This window comes from Brienomyrus brachyistius, chromosome 20 (genome assembly GCF_023856365.1).
Source record: "Brienomyrus brachyistius isolate T26 chromosome 20, BBRACH_0.4, whole genome shotgun sequence".
Lineage (NCBI taxonomy): Eukaryota > Metazoa > Chordata > Actinopteri > Osteoglossiformes > Mormyridae > Brienomyrus > Brienomyrus brachyistius.
In genome coordinates this window covers 3,331,665-3,342,236 of record NC_064552.1, presented here as the reverse complement: position 1 = coordinate 3,342,236, position 10,572 = coordinate 3,331,665, and the positions used below count along the sequence as shown (strand labels likewise).

The 10,572-nt window shown below is 46.5% G+C and overlaps 1 long non-coding RNA gene across 1 annotated transcript; it reads left to right on the top strand.

Annotated features, from left to right (window-relative positions):
* The first annotated feature begins 4,639 nt into the window (after positions 1 to 4,639).
* LOC125715526 (uncharacterized) lies at positions 4,640 to 9,225 on the top strand. Its single transcript, XR_007384091.1, has 3 exons — positions 4,640 to 4,745; positions 4,962 to 5,100; positions 8,757 to 9,225. It is a non-coding gene; the product is annotated as an uncharacterized LOC125715526 (long non-coding RNA).
* Positions 9,226 to 10,572: the final 1,347 nt, after the last annotated feature.

The following is a 10,572-nucleotide window of genomic DNA, read 5'->3' as shown; positions in this document are numbered from 1 at the left end:
AACTGGAGCAGACCGGGCGTGTTCTAGACTTTGGTGAACCACGTTTGTGAAAACACGGTCGAGCTGGTTCCCATTCGGCTTCGATGGTGCACCCAACCAGAGGCGATGAAGGATCTTCGAGTTCCGCCCTGAGTTAAACTGCTCTGCTGCTCGTTTACCTTCGCTGCCAATTAAATGCAGTGAGAACCAAGCACTCTTTTGGCTCATGGAGTCAAATTTCCATCACCCCAGACTGGAGACAGGGGAATGGAACATAGTCCTCTCAGTTCCCAGCCAGTACTTTTATTTTGACATAATCACTTTATTTCTTATATGAACCAAAATGTTTCAGTGTTTTGCCCAAATATTTACTTGAAGACCGTTGCTGGAAAGAGTTCGAATCTGTGACCTTCTGGCCTCCCCAGTACCACCATTAGCCTTCTTTCCGGATGGTTTCCATCTCTTTGGTGCTCCTCTGTGTCTAAGGGCCAGAGTAAGATGCACGGCCATATTTATGTTTTGCTACCTTGAGCTTACAGAATCATTTTCCTGCTGGCGTTGACCTTGTAGTACAACCTGGCTTCTCGCCGTTGCTTAATCCACCCGGTTAAGGTGTGATACAGCATCTGCATGTTTATGTTTCTGTGTATGTGCTGGAAAATCAGCTGCACGATTTTGGGCTGCCTTCAGTGTATCTTCCAGGTTACACCCGTTACCCAAGGTCACATTGTCATTTCGAGCTCCTGGATTTGCACAGCGGTCTTGAAATCTGCTGTTCAAGATCTCTGGTCCACTCTGGATTACGCTGCAAAGACATCTGGAACTACAGGCTAGATAATGACTTCAAAACAAAGATCTTTGTAACCCCAAAGGATCACAGCTTTCTCTATGCACAAGTTATTAATTCAGTCTCTTCACTTGTCTTCCCAAGAAATCCTCTACTTCAATTCAGCACAGTTTTTCTAAAGGTATAGAGGAATAGCTAGTCCGCAGTGTATGTTAATGCACTAGCCTGGAGAACTGTTAATTGAATGAATGGCAAGGATTAAGCTGTGGTTTATATTCAATTAAGTTCAATGCCAATTTAGTGCGTGTTTCACGAATAATCAAATACAAGTAATGTAAAACAGCTGTAACACTTGTATACCAGGTCATTAAGTAACTAACCATTAAAGCACCTAACACTGAAGGATGTTACACAGTATTTTTATGGATAAAATTTATTGTTTACTTCATTCAGGCACATAGTACAGGTACTCCATGAATAATACATATTGAATTTAGCACATTTAAAAGTCACGACCGTGACTATATTCATTTGCTTTATCAAGATCAGAATGCAATTTATCCAAAAACCAAAGCTTATTAACCAGGAACTCAGCTGGAACAAAAACAGTGCATGTGTTACTTTTCCAGGAACAGGATTAAGACACCCAAATTTAGTGAGCAATTAATTGTCCCTAGACAAACTTCTACAGGGTTCAGATCCCGGGCGCTGGCTTGCACAGAAGGTCTGGGAGTCTGCAGACTGTGAGGATGACAGGAAGCAGAACCCGGTAGGACTGGACCACTCATTTCAGGGGCAGGTAGGAGGGAGACGGAGGGGGCCCGGCTGCTGGCTTCTACCCCCCGTTGGTCAAACCTCATTACCACTATCTCACAAACGTCCTCTTACATGCTTAGTGTATCAGGTACTTATTTAGTGTCGGGAAAAGCTAAAAAAAATCAGTGTGGAGGAAACAGAAATGAAAGAGAGGTCATGCCCCCGTCTGATGCTGTCCCCCCACCTTCCCAGCATGAGAGCTGAGAAGGAAAATGGCCTGGGGCCCAAAAACACAGGAGGTCCGGCCCACCTCCGCTCACAGTGCCCACAGACACTCTACGGTCCCCTCTCTGCTCTGGCTCTGTTTACCTACAGCTAAATGACAAACTGTACATTCAGGAGGCAGCTTGGACAGCTGGCGGTGGAGCTTGAGGCATTATGCGGAATTTAACTCATGCAAATTATTTGCTTTCAATGACAAACTTCAACAGGTCTAACTGCCCCCCCACAGATGGGGTTGTAGTACATCTCACTGGATTTACCTGAAATGCCCTCCATCTGAAACAGTCCACTGAAATGGACCACTGACATCATAACCAAAACCGTCAACTTGCACTGGAGGCAGCGTAGATCGTTATAGCAGCAATAACGTGGCACGCCAGCACAGGGGCCAGAAATACGCTCACATCCCATAATACTGTTGGCCCGCAGGACAGGCGCTGACTCGAGCAAAAAGGTTCCCAGAGAACCCATGGGGGTAAGTAGCTGGGAAAAAGTAAAGCTGTCATTGCCTGCTGTCCCCGTTCACTGGTCGCCACCGCAGGACTGCTGGCGGGTGACGAGGCGGAAGCGCATCATGGTCGGATGCCTGCAGAGGGCGATGCAGTCGAAAGCGGTCGGGGTATTTACAGCCTCTGGCACACCCTCTGCCCCCTGAAGGCACTGGCCCTCGCACCCAGACACGACGGCTAGCTCACTAACCTGTCCTGTCTCTGCCATTCTTGGCATCCTGGGTTAACTCTGCCTCTCAGAAACCAGCAGGGGGGGTGGGAGAGAAACACAGCAAAGAAATCATTAAAAATTACAGCACAATCATTTCATACTATAAAAATATGGTCTGCATTTGTTTTTGATTATTCCTATTAAAATTATATGAGAGGCCCTTCAAATCAAGAACAAGAAGGGATAATAATCCATGTCAGGTCATTTTGGTTTTTTTTGGATGTTCTCGGAACTGAAGGGCTGGTTCACAAAGGTAAACAGGAAATGGCTCCTCAAACCACTTCCTGTCTATCTTGTGTGGCACAGATGCGACAAAGGTTACAGATAATCTAGGCCATTTGCTTCCCCCCCATGCAGCAAATGCAAAAACCTGCATTGGTGGTCGTATGTGTTTCCCATAGCGGCTTCAGCGGTATTGCACTTTCTGATGGGCTCTAGAAAAACAGTATGGCCATCAAATGCATAATTTTTTAATGTTAGGGGTCAGAGGCTGTGTGGTTTAACTGACACTAATGAACTATCAAAAGTCCTGCTAAACTAACAGGAACAACTAGTGCAGTACTAGTTTTGAAGATCCATCCTATTTTGGACTATTTTATTTGAGTGGTATATCATCCCAGTACTCTTCTTTTGGGAAGATAGGAACCAATTTTTTCCCCCTTAATCCTATCAGTACAGACAAACATTTGTGGATGAGCCCACGTGATCTTGAGGAAACAGTCCCTGGTGACTTGCATGTGTGACTTGTGTGTACAGGATATTACGTGTGATGGCTGTCTCCTGGTTTAATGCACATCATCAACAGAGTATTTCGTTCTGTTCACAGACAATTAGCTGTATTCCTCTTGAATGCCAGGTCTGAATCGTTTTTCAGAAAAATAGTCGTTGTGAGTTCACGACTCACCTTCTTCCAATCAAATGCTAATTTGTTTCCCAGACCTTCACGTTCTTGATTGTGGTTGCCAGTCTGTACTATGTTGAGATTTCTGGCCCATATCAGCAGTGATCCAGCGATATAAATCCACCTTAATATCCTTTATCCTGTGTCACCGTGTGAGTCACTGTGCCGCAGTGGCATCCCATGCAGACCGGTCTTCTGCCCTGTCTACCTGATGCTGGCTCCAAATCATAGTGATGGATGCTCACCCAGATGGACAGGAAAGGCTAAAGCAGATAACATCAGGTAGAGCAGAAGCCCCAACAAACTTCTCTTCCATTGTGGCCCAGGAAGGTCTGAATCCAGGAACCTGGCTATGGGATTATACCTGCAGAAGACCCCTGGGGGGTGATTTGAAGCACAGGGAGGACCTGCCAGCTTGGTTGAACATTTAACCTTAAAAATCCTGAAGACCCTCTATGGGAGGGTGCTGCTTGGGTTTCTTAGACCATGAGCAAATGTGCTTCGCATGTGACCCTTCAAAACAACAGGGACTTCCATCTCTTGGGTGGTCCTCCATCCCAGTGCAGACAGGGCACCTTTGTCTGGTTTGTGTGTGCACATGCGCGTGGCCTAGTGGAAAAGCCTTTCTCCTCAACATCCCCGCTTTGTACTCGCAAAAGAGGGAAAGGTTGTCGGTGTCTTTCGCCTTTGTCACCAGCCACATCTCTTTTCCATTCATTTTGCCCTTAGCAAGCCGCTGTTACAAGACAGGACCGTAATCTTGAACAGATTATGCTGGCAGTGATAGACCATGGGGCTCACATTCCTCATGTTTCTATAAATACTAATCTGTTTCCTCTGTCCCCCCCCCCCCCCCCCCCACACACACTCCATCTGCAATCCTCATCAACGGTGGAAACTCTGTCTGCTTTGGATGTGACTCCCTCTGTACCCCAGACTCAGAGAACGGGAGGTGGCGGACTGCCAGATGAGGCGAGTGAGGGGCGTCTTGGGAGCGGGGGTGCGCGTTTCACCTGTACCTGGCGTGGTTTTCTTTTTGCGATGTTAGCAGTTTTGTAAGACGCAGGTACACAGTGAGCAAACTCTTCTGAAAGCAAATGAAAGGCAGAGTCTTAGGCCTTATTCACCCAACTTAGTTGTTTTTTTTTTTCTTTTTTCATTTTTGCTTCACACTTTAGAGATACATCCCTTACATACACCTGACATCTGAGTCCCTTCAGTCCCGTTCGTTGATGTATGGAAGATGACCTGTGAAAGCATGGACCATGTCTGAAGGTCCTTCTTGTGGTTGTGATGGGCTTTGCAACCAGCAGAGTAGTGGTCAGTACATCTATCAAAAAGGCCGAAATTATAATACAAGAAACCAGACTGACTATCACTGCTAACCTACTAAACTTATTTAAACCATTGTTAGAGTTTTACTTGATCCAGACTGACGATGGCTTTTCAGGATGCTCATTGTTGTTTGTTGTGTGTGTGTGTGTGTGTGTGTGTTTCTACATGTGTTTGCATATGGCACCACCTATGACTGGGCAGCGTGAATTTGGCCACTGCTGCTCCTACTCAGACTTTCCAATGGTGCCATCTTGGATCAGCCATGGCGGCACCCGATGGCATCGGCACATGGATGGGTTGTGGAGTATGGTTTTCATACGGAGTATGGTTTTCATACTGAGTGAGTATGGTTTTCATATGGAGTATGGTTTTCTTTGGCTGGTTTTCTGTTTCCATTTATAATGAAACAATAATAAAGACAGCAACTGGAGACCAAACAGAAGCTATAAATACTGCATGAATGAGAGTTTTCTTTAACTAAATTTGGCAGCAGAAAAAAAAAATTGGGCTGATTGCTAATGACTGAAAATGTAAATAGTTTTCCAGTCGTGTTCTGCAGGTCAGTGTCTGTAGAAGTGGCCGAAGGAAGAGGCACTTTTCTGTATCATCGTCTCCAAGGATACGGTCCTCTGATTGCACCGGAACTCGGTCTTACAGCCCATCCATTTCTTTACATTTATTTACTGTTTATCTCTCCATTGGTTAGTAAAACACTTCGGAAATAAAGTAACTAATAGAACCCAATTGTACAATTGCAACTTAATTTAACATTTGGCTGAGTAGGCTGTACTTTTGCTTCACACCTCCAGGGTTGGGCGTTTGAATCTTAAGATTACATTTCTTCTGGGTTCTCTGCTTTCCTCCTGTGGCCTGGCATCCTGTCTAACATATAGATCTGCTGTCTTTCCTGGGATAGGCTCCAGGCCCCCTCTGGACAAGCGATTGGGAGATAGACTGATGTTATTTAATTATGTAGATGTAGACATCTTGCTTACGGTTAAATGACATAACAGATTCTAGGGACATCTTACCTACCATCTTTCCCTACTGCCTATCTGGTGCTGGGTCACAGTGAATCTTGTCGAGGAGCTCAAGGGCAAACGGCAGGAGACAACCAATCTCTTACTTTGTAGTGCACCGAAACCCACAAGAACACGGGGGTCCTTACAGACTCCACATACACAGTTTGGGAATCGAACCCATAGCCCCGTTGGTGCACAGTTACGCTGTTACCATCCTGTTTAACTAATTTACTTGAGTTCTTTGAGGAAGCTACAAGAGAAATTAATCACAAAAAGGCCTATGATGTGATCTACTTAGATTTCCGGAAGGCCTTTGATGTTGTCACCCACAAACGGCTCTTGCTTAAGCTCAAAGCTGCAGTGTTTTTAGGAACTGTAGCAGCTTGGATTGAAAACTGGTTAACAGACAGGAATCAGCGAGTAGTTATTAGAGGCACAATGTTACTGTGGGCCTGCGTTCATAGTGGGGTACTGCAGGGTTCAATTTTAGGACCACTATTGTTCCTAATTTACATTAATGATATTGACACCTACACATACAGTAAACTGGTTAAATTTGCAGACAACACCAAGGTGGGTGGTGTAGCAGATACTGATCTAGCAGCAGAGAGACTACAACGGGATCTGGTTTTAATTATTGACTGGGCTGATACCTGGCAGGTGAAATTTAATGTAGATAAATGTAAGGTAATTCATGCAGGGAGCAGAAATATAAAGTACAGATATTTTATGGGTTCCACTGAAATAAAGGTAGCTGATTACGAGAAAGACCTCAGTGTGTATGTTGATGCTTCCATGTCCCACTCTCGCCAGTGTAGGGAAGCGATAAAAAAGGCCAATAGGATGTTGGGTTACATCTCTAGGTGTGTGGAGTTTAAGTCAAGGGAGGTGATGCTACGATTACATAATTCCTTGGTAAGACCCCACCTAGAATATTGTGTGCAGGTTTGGTCACCATATCTTAAGAAGGACATTGCTGCCTTGGAAAAGGTGCAACGTAGGGCTACGAGAATGATTCCTGGTCTTAGAGAAATATCTTATGAGGAGAGGTTAGCTGAGCTGAATCTGTTTAGCCTCACGCAAAGGAGATTAAGGGGGGACATGATCCAGGTATATAAGATTCTAACAGGTCAAATGGCTATTTCAATATTAGTTTAAATACTAGAACTCGTGGCCATAAGTGGAAATTAGCGGGAGAACATTTTTAAATGAATTTGAGGAAGCACTTCTTTACACAGCATGTAGTTAGAGTATGGAATAGTCTTCCTGCTAGTGTAGCGCAAGCTAAAACCCTGGGTTCCTTTAAATCAGAGCTAGATTAGATTTTAACAACTGTGAACTTATTAGTTAAGTTCTCCCCAAACGAGCTTGATGGGCTGAATGGTCTCCTCTCCTTTGTAAATTTCTTATGTTCTTATCCGCTAAGGCACTGCGCTACCTTGAGCATAAATACTTGGAAGTGACATTTGCCCAGATATGTCCATCTAGGATGAGGACAAACCCCTCTGTGCTCTAAGCGGAACCAGTGGCTTTTGCATGCGAAGGTTTCTGTCAGGCTGGAGAGCGCAGGTCCACGGTAATTGGCTGGATGGCTGCCGTTCAAGTGACCCTTGTAAACAGAAGCAGAGAGTCACAGGGGTCACCCCAGTGCTCACCACTGGGCAGACGGGCTGCTGAGGTGATGGGCGGAGCAGGGAGGGATATGTCTGGTGTCATGGAGGACGGGAGGGTAGAGAAGGTTCAGGGATTAATATTATGAGGTATTGAATTTTCCCCTCGGTACACACCCCCCCCAAGCCCCTTTACAATGTTCTGCCCTTTGCCATTTTCCTCCTCAGTCAGCCTCTCACCACCGGTGGCTATGGGGGGGGGGGGGGCTCACAGAGGCGAGGGTGGAGATCATTATTTTTTGGACGTTTTCAGTTTTTTCCTTTTTATGGTAATTCTTTCAGGGGGAGAAGAATGATTGAGGGGGCTTTAAAACAAGATTTCCATTAGTTTCTTATTAAGTCGTTACAGAAGAAAGTCTTTCCTAGAAACATTACTTATAAAAAAAGGCTGAGGATGGTGGGCCAAACAGTTCCACTTTATAAGTTAATTGGCCAAGAGGGAAAGAGTAAATGTGAACTTTGGGCTTCATTTAAATCCCGATGTATTGGTTAGTAAGGCACAGATGTGTCCAGTTAAACAGCTAGAGCCCAGCTTGGGTAACTTCGCTAAATAAACAGTACAATAGTAAATAAACAATCTATAAGACAGCCATACTGTACATATATTTTTGCCTCTACTACATAGAGTACGAACCAGTTTTATGTACTTTAATTGTGTTTAAATGTATCCCTCTTAGGAATATCAGATGAAAACTTTCAGATTTGCCATTAAAACCAGTTGATATTAATTTGCCGGCATTTTGATGCCCAGCAGCGACTGAGCCAGTTGAACTGTGCAGTTAATGTGTCACAGTGTGTCAAACCCGGTTCTCAATGCTGCCAGTCAAGACAGTCCTGTAAAGCCAGCCTGTAAATGTAGGTCATGTGACCTTCACTGCTGACTGCCTCTGTAAGGTTACTCAATCGTGGAAACGGGCTCCTCACATTTATATAGTAAATAATTCCTCTACGTCATTTCATTGTAATCACCTACATAACATTATGCTGATTGCTCCTCAAAGCAACAATAGTTAGAAGGTCAGACTGACATGGCATCGCTGTGTTTTTGAATGAATCAGAGACCCCAGAGGATTTGCAGGAGCTCGGTCTGTGATGTTTCACAGCATACTTCGGAGAAGACACTCGGGTGTGTGGTGTCTATTTCCACTCTGCCGCAGCTGAATCAGAAGCAGTCTTCCCAAGCTTATTTTTCAGACAGTTATGAGTTTGTGTTTGTATATTTTTATTTGCTTTCCAGATACTTTAACAGGTTTTTTTTGTTGTTGTTGTTTTTATACAACTCATTTTTTTGTGTTTTTTGCCAGATTCGCTAGAGGATTCAACAACAGTGATGCAGCAGGATTTGTATTGTAAGTCGGTCTGATGCAGTTCAGCTGCACCATGATGACCTCATAAATGACACCAGTTGACCCCAGGAGCTCCGAATTACTATCTAATGAATACATGAGGTCATCGTAATGGAAAATGAGGTGCTTTTATCACGTTTGGGAAAATAACTTTGTAAAACGGTGAGCTTACAGTCGTTAGTAAATAACACTGTCCAGTGTGAATTATCAAGCCCTCTCCCTGGGTGTTACACCCCTACCTCTCTTTGGAGAGAGTGAAACCAATTTTCCTTGAACGCCGCCCCACCCCAGCGGCTGGGAATCCTCTCAGCCCGTCGTGAAGGTACAACGGGATGGAGCTTTATGTAGATGAGGCCTTCTGACGTCACGCTAGCGTGCGAGTGCAACCCTGCCACGGAAACTCCGGCCCCGGGCTCCCATTTCCCACTCTTCCCTGTTCCTCTATTCGATGTCATCAACCAAGCATCCCCCCCCCCCCCCCCCCCCCCCGAACACATACACACAGATCGCTCCCCCCCACCCCCCACTCTTTACTAAAGCTCTGGGTCGTTTCCGACCAAATTGACGCAGAGGCTTTTTGGATACGATGCCGGTCTGAGCTTCTTCCCCTGTTGCCTGACACCTCAGACACATGCCGGGGGCCCGGTGAGGAACGTGGGGGGCCCACTACGCACGCAACCCCCCCCCCCCAGCCCAGATCGCCTTTCATCTTGGGGGTTGCTGTCTGCGAGAGCGAGTTCTTGCCCTCTGAGGCTGGGCCTTGTGTGGCCCCCTAGACACTTCCTACGTGAGCTTCAAAGGACGACCACGACGTACCTTGGGTGTGCATTCACTTTGAGAGGGGTAGCGGTAGTAAGGCCTGTCTGAAGCTGGGGATGACTCACAGCAGCTTGGACTCCTTCAGCGATATCCCGGTAACTGATCCGCTGTGGCTACTCTGTGTGGGAGCAGAGATACCTGCCCAGGAGACGGTGTATATGTGTGTGTGTCTGTGTGTGTGGTTTTCTCGATGACCCAGAATTCCACAAGGCAGAGGGGTCATTTCAAGTCTCACTTTCCAGGAACGTTTGGTTTGCTCCCATCCTTCAGGCACAGAAACCACAGGTTACTGGGTCACCAGACATGGGGGTGTGTGTGCCTGCGATGAGCCTCTATGTGAGGAAGGTGAGTGCGGGTTGCCAGTTCCCTGCTTCTATTCACGCTCCAGAGACACAGCTAAGTCCGTGTCTCACGACTCGACACAGTATTTACTCAGACCGTGTCCCGGGTGGGGGGATGGGGGGGGAGGGATCTCAGTGACAAGGCCTGGAACCATCCCTCGGCCGCCACACTGCTCACGCCGCCAGACTGCCGACGGTAACTACGGTAACTTGGTAACCGGTTGCACAACCCCGCAGATCGTGTTAACGTTAGGGGGAAAATGTGACCTCACACTGCCCGCAATGCCTGGGCTGTCCGGGGCGGCCTGTGGTCAGATGTGTTTTTTTTCCGAGGGGCTCGGAAGTGCCGTCGCGTGTGCCTTCCTCATGAATTATGTTTTGGATCTTGTTTTTCTTCACTGCTCCCTCTTCCCCCCCCACCGTGCTGAGCCGGGCCGGGCCAAGGCAGCCCCCGGCAGGCCGGCCTTTCCGTCAGAAGGTACCGGCCCCAGCCAGCGGCTCCTTCAGTTTCCACCGCACGAAAAACAATGTTTCGCTTCTTCAAGCGGAGGCTAAGTAAACGATCAGTCGTCGGGACGCTTTGCGGAGTGGGCGCGCAGTCATGCCGGCCTTTA